The sequence below is a fragment of the Fukomys damarensis genome, unplaced genomic scaffold (genome assembly GCF_012274545.1).
Source record: "Fukomys damarensis isolate Sample0158 unplaced genomic scaffold, DMR_v1.0_HiC HiC_scaffold_27, whole genome shotgun sequence".
NCBI classification, from domain to species: domain Eukaryota; kingdom Metazoa; phylum Chordata; class Mammalia; order Rodentia; family Bathyergidae; genus Fukomys; species Fukomys damarensis.
In genome coordinates, this window is record NW_022900939.1 from 22,998,353 (window position 1) to 23,004,414 (window position 6,062).

The window sequence follows — 6,062 nt, forward strand, 5'->3', positions numbered from 1 at the left end:
GCTTTATAAGTTGCACCGACTCCACCAACTTCCTGCAAAACCTTTGGGCTTATACACTGTCCCAACTCTCCTTGTACCACTGCCGGGGATTTAGCTCAGTGGTTCCGCTGCCTGCCTTGCAAGTGCAAGGACTCGAGTTTGATCCCCAGTATCAAAAAAAAAGGTATAAATCCAACTCTCCTTGTACCAGATAAGATAGCCAGATTTCAGGTGCAGTGAGGGCAGAAGAGCCGAGGATCCAGAACCCCAGACGGGGTCAGGCCAACCCTGAGCAGGGGTTCAGCCTGCCTCTGCCCCCCACCCCCAATCCATCCTGCTCTGCTCTTGGCCAGGCCCTGTTAGAATGCTGCTTCAGTCCCACTGTCCTACCCCAGGATGTTTGGTGGCCAACATAAGCTGTGATTCTTTGGCCATGGCTGAGCTTCTTTTACTAGCCAACCTACTAAGGGCAGGGAGATGACCCACTCATTTGAGAGTCTCTACTGCACATAGCTTTCTCACATACTGGGTTGTCCCCCGACCCCGGTTTTTGAGACAGGGTCTCACTATGTAGTTGAGACTGACCTGGAACTCACTATGTAGCCCAGGCTGGTCTCGAACTCACAGTGATCCTGCCTCAGCCTCCTGAGTGCTGGGTTTACAGGCGTGCGCCACTAAGCCTGGCTATCTCACATACTGTTTTTTTGTGATACAGCAGCTTTACTAATCCCCCCCCCCACTGTGGATTGAACCTAGGATCTTCACACTATGCTACATAACTGCCCCCCTTTTTTGAGACAAGGGCTTGAATTTAGATGCTTCTACCTCAACCTCCTAAGTAGCTGGGATTACAGGCATGTACCACTGAACCTAGCTCTCATATACTATGAAATTTTTTCTAGAACAAATTGTGAAGAGATGAGTCTGGTAAATGAATCCACAGTTAAAAAGAGAGTCAAGGGCCGGGGATTTAGCTCAGTGGTTCTGCCACCTGCCTCGTAAGCACAAGAACCAGAACCAAAGTTTGATCACTGGTACCAAAAAAAAAAGAGAGAGGCAAAAGAGAAGCAGTTGATGTGGACTCTCAGAAACCTAGTCGAAGGTGACATCCTTCTAGAGTCACTTTTGTGAAGCCCCTGTGTGGGTGAGGAGAACATGGACTTTGGGAATAGATGGTCTTCTTCCTCCCTAGCTTCTGTATCCTGAGTTTGGCCAAGGGGCCTTCCTTGTCTGTCCCTTGAGAATCCTATCACCCATCTCCTATGGTCATGGTTACTTGAGAGTGACGCATGCTTTTGCCAAGAGGCATTAATGTCTGTGCCTTCTCCTTGCCCAGGGCTCTGCCTTCACAAAGCCCACACTTCCCTTGTCCACCCTCTGCTCTGATTCTGGACCCTTGCCTTCAACTGACATCAATGAGCATCTGCATTGGGCTCGTCTTTAGCAGTAAATCCTACAGCAACAGCACTGACTAGCAGAGAGTTGAATTTAGCTCGCTCATTCCAGATGTTCCTTGAGCACTTTTTTTGTGCCAGCCCCAGTGGTTTTTTTGTCCCTGGTGGATTCCATAGTGAAGTCTTCATGGATGATCCAGGACACACGGGCACTTTCTCATCAGGGGAGATTCCAGAGGCCAGGTGGGGAGGTACAGTGGGTGAAGCCAGCCAGTCCAGTGTCTCTACTGTACAAAGAAAGTCACTGCAAACTAAGCAAGGCCCCAGGAGGGAAGGTGCTTGTCCGGGCTTTCCCCTGCTGCAGTTTCTGTTTCTGCAGCCATACCCAGCACAAGACTGGTTATCAATATTTGTGGGGTGAATGAATATCCTGTTTCCTTGTGTGACCCTTTCATGTTCCAACTTTTGGTAGGGGTAGATGTGGAGCAAATTTCCTTAGTAAAGAAAACAGTAGTGAAGTTCAGTGACAATAGGCAACTGATGTGGCTGGGTGTGGTGCATACCTGTAATCCCAGCACTCTGGGAGGCTGAGGCTCCTAAATAGCCTGGGCTCTTTGTTTATTTATTAAGGCAGGGTCTTGGTGCTTGGTTTAGGTTGGTTTTAAACTCACTGTGTAGTTCAAATTGACCTTGAACTCGTGGTGATCCTCCTGCCTTGGCTTCCTTAGTGCTCGGATTATAGGCATGTGTCACCATGCCTGGCTCAGCCTGGGCAATTTAGCAGTTTTAAAATAGGGAAAATTGCTAGATGTGGTGGTGCACCCCTGTAGTCCCAGCACTAGGGAAGCTGAAGCAGGAGGATTACCATGAGTTCAAGGTCAACCTGGACTACATATTGAGTTCAAGACCAGCCTGAACTACACTGTGAGACCCTGTCTGAAGAAAAAAAAAAAAAAAGGTAGCTATGAATGAAAGCCCTGAGTTCAATCCCCAGTGCTACAACCAAAATAAATAAATATGTACATAATACATACCAGATGCTGGCTTTAAGGGAGACCAGAGAGTGGTGGAGACTACAGAAAACATGTCTACCTAAAGGCAGTCACAAATTCAGCTTTATGGGGCTGAGGATTTAGCTCAGTGGTTCTGCCACCTGCCTTGCAAATGCAAGGACTGGAGTTCGATCCCCAGTAACCCCCCCCCAAAAAAAATCAGGTTTATTCTTTGTGTTTTTGGGTTTTTTTGAAAAAAAAAGGCCTTGCTATATAGTTCTCACTGTATAGCCCAGGCTGTCCTTGAATTTGATGATTCTCCTGCCTCAGCCTCCTAAGTTCTGAGATTACAGGTATGCACTACTATCCTGTTTTGATTTTTAATTCAGCTCCAAATTCCCCCTCCCCGTTTCTTAAAAAAAGATAGGTTGGTTCAAACAAAACACCTCCTAGGGTTAGATCTGGCCCCAGGCTGCTCATGTGTGGAGTGTGGTTCATAGCCGTGCAAGAACCAGACAAGATATGTGAGCCTGGGTAAACCAAGCTATTATGTGAGCACCATGAAGACAGCCACTGCTGCTTACCCAGCACTTAGCTCAGGGGCAGCTCAATATCAATCATCCACCCCTTCATTGAGTTAACAGATGTTTCTTGAGTGCCTCTCATATGCTAGGCACCAAGGGTTCTGTGTTACAAGGCAAACAAACAAGAAATCAGTGTGGTGCAGATGTTTGATGAGGGTAAGGAGATGGAGGCTGGTGGGGATGCTGAGATCTGAACAGGAGTTCAGCTGTGCAGAGCTGGGAAGATGGTGGCTAGCAGAACAGCTGGTGCCAAGATCCCTGAACAAGAAAGAGCCTAGAGTATGTGTGAGGCACCCAGCAGTTGCAGAGGCCGGAAGACAAGGAGAAGGGAGGGTACAGGAACCAAGGCTGGGGAGGTAGATGAACTACAGCATGTGAGATTCAGTAAGTGGAAAACCATATGCTCCTGATGCCACGGGCCTGCTACAGGCAGAACGGAGTGTGTGTCAGTGGAGAAGGTGGTGGAAAGGAATTACTGCAGTGGTCTGAGCACATGGTGGTGGCCTGGGGCTAGGGTCCAAACTGAGCCGTAAGGGAAGGAAAGTGGGTCCCTAGTAGGCAAGTGAGGACCATGCTTCCCAAAGAGTATCATCTGGATTTAGGGCTCAGATTCCATCCTGAGGAACCCAGAAACAGCTCAGGCAGTGGGGAGATAGTGTTTGAAACCACTACTTCCTGCTGTAAGGGAAGGTCTCGGGGAGCCAGGAGGGATGGCAGAGGGAGGGGCTGGGGCTCGTGGGAGATATGAGCTAAAAAGAAACCCCCAAAAAATAAAATAAAAAATAAAAAGACACTCAAAGAAGAATCCAGCTTTAGACCCAGATTCTCAAGGCCAGTTTCCTCATCTACCCTCAAGAGATGCTGTTGGATTTGTTTTTGCCCAGAAGCCCAGCAGCCATTGCAAATGAACTCAGCCTTCCAGCAAGCTGACGAGGGCCCTCCTTGGCCACTGCCCCCAAACTTTCCAGCCTTGTTTGGCTGTTTTACCTGTGGAGGCCACAGGGGCCTGACAAACCTTGAGGTGCTTTGAGTGACACTGTTTCCTGATGAGTTCCTGCCTTAGGCCTCTCAGCCCACTGAGGGGGATGTCCAGGCCCTGGGCCCTGCGGACCTGCTGGAGGTAACATTGCCCTGTGGCCAAAGGCTGGGGATATAAGCAGAGGAGGCAGCTTTGGGGTCCTGCAGATCCCCAGGTGTGGAGTAGGTTCCTTTGGGAGGATGGAATTTGGTTGGTGTTCACCATGGTGGCCATTCCTGCCTGCCAACCTTCATTCCAAGCTCATAGTTGCCAGTCTTTCTGTTCGAATGCTGAGACCATGAGCCCAAGTCCCTGCCTCCTTCGCTGACCCCACACCTGGCCACTGGCAGGTCTGAACCTAGGCCCCCCCACTCCCCATTAGCCCCACAAACTACTGACGCTGTGAAAACCCAAGTCTGACCACCTCTCCTTTCAACAAAACAGCATCCCAAAGTCTGATGTGCAGTGGCCTGCTGAGCTCTGCCTCCCTCCCAGCCACTTCCCTGTGTGCCCTCCTAAGTCCCCAGACCAGACCATAGCCTGTCCCCAACTCAGCTTATCCTGTGCTCCTCCTGCCTGGGATCCTTCTCTAGTGACTGGCTACCTTTCCTCATTCAGATTTCAGCCAAAAATCTCCTCTCCCAAGAGTCCTTGCTGATAATCCCCAGCCTGATATTTTTAAGTAAAGCTATTACAAATGAGGTTAAGGACTGGGGATTTAGCTCAGTGGGGCTGCTGCCTGACTTACAAGTGCAAGGTCCTGAGTTCTATCCACAGTACTGAAAAAAAAAATGTTGGATGCAGTAGTTCACACCTATAGTCCTAGCTTTCTAGACACTGAGACAGGGACCACTTGAGCTCAGGAATTAAAGGTCCTAGACAACACAGTGAGACCCCCATCTCAATAAATAATTTACATACCATAAAATTCACCCTTATGAAGTGTACAATTCAGCGGTGTTAGGCTAAGGGAAGCTACAAGTTGGCAGAGGCTGGATGGTCAGAATCTGGGGCAGGTGCCAGTGTTGGATTCCCTGTATGGCAGCCTGTCTCAACTGTGACAAGGCTTTAATAATCATCTAGCCTCCCGCAGTGATGAGGGCCTGGGACATGCAGTTATCAGCGCCCTCTGGGCCCCACACAGGGAAACCAGACGGGCTCCTTCTTCAAGCTGCCTTCCCTCCCCAGGGCTGCTCCCATCCTGGCCTTTCATCTGAGGTTTAATTAGCCAGGCTCCCCACAGCCCCTTGAACAGGAGTCATCACTCCCATTTTATAGATGGGGAGACTGAGGCACCTAGAGGGAAGTGGTTTGGGACTGTCGCCTGTGAGTCAGCCGTGGAGCCAGAGTCCATAGGAGCCAAGACCAGGCCATCTGGCTAGACCTGTCCCTCTGGGTGTCTGCCTCCATCCACCCCCCACACACACACATACACGCGCATACACAAGCGTCCCTGAGCAGCCAGAAAGCCTCCTTCCACCCTCTACCCTACCTTTCTCATCTGGAGAGTCGACAGAATACGGAAGGGAGGGGATTGGGCAGCCTGGTGGAAGGGGAGAGGCCAGTTTGGCATCGGCTGGCATAGGGGCTCCAGAGTTTCATCTTCAAAGTGGCTTGTTAGAGTGAGAGGCGTTGGTCAGCCGAGTGAATGGCAGGGTTTAGACGCCCGCGGTTCTGTGTCCCAGAAACCTTCGGTCAGTGGGACTCCCACAGCCTGGGCCTCCAACCTAGAAAAGTCTGCTAAGTCAACCCCAGACCCAGCACCTGGACGCCCCCAAATAGCCAGGAGCCAGCCCCCTAGATGTCAGGAGTGCTTTGCCCTAGGGGTTGGATGGCCGGGCCTCTCTCCCCAGGGCCTTGGTTTCCCAGCTGTTCTAGGCGTGCAGCTAGCCAGGTCCTGCCAACCTGCACGTCCCCAGTCCGCATCCCGTTGTTTTCTGGCTTCACTGGGCTTACGGCCTTGCCTCACCCGCTTTACCCCGAGGGCAGCCCGGACCCTTGTAAGTCATAAGCTCAACCTCGGGCAAAGGTCAGCAGCTTCCGCCGCGCCGGGACTCCGGCGCCGGCTCCTCGCCCCCAAGCCGAGCTGGGGGAC

The 6,062-nt window shown here is 51.0% G+C and overlaps 1 protein-coding gene across 4 annotated transcripts in view; it reads right to left on the reverse strand.

Annotated features, from left to right (window-relative positions):
- Positions 1-6,058, reverse strand: part of Ovol1 (ovo like transcriptional repressor 1) — a 17,798-nt gene extending 11,740 nt beyond the window's left edge. Inside the window, exons 1-2 of one of the 4 annotated variants that reach the window (XM_010635960.3) lie at positions 5,986-6,058; positions 5,460-5,694 (exon numbers count right to left, since the gene is read on the reverse strand). The gene's annotated coding sequence lies outside the window, so the exon portion shown is untranslated. Of the gene's footprint in view, positions 1-5,459; positions 5,750-5,936 lie in introns of those variants that run through there. The other 3 variants (XM_010635961.3, XM_010635962.3, XM_010635959.3) reach the window with 3 other exon arrangements.
- Positions 6,059-6,062: the final 4 nt, after the last annotated feature.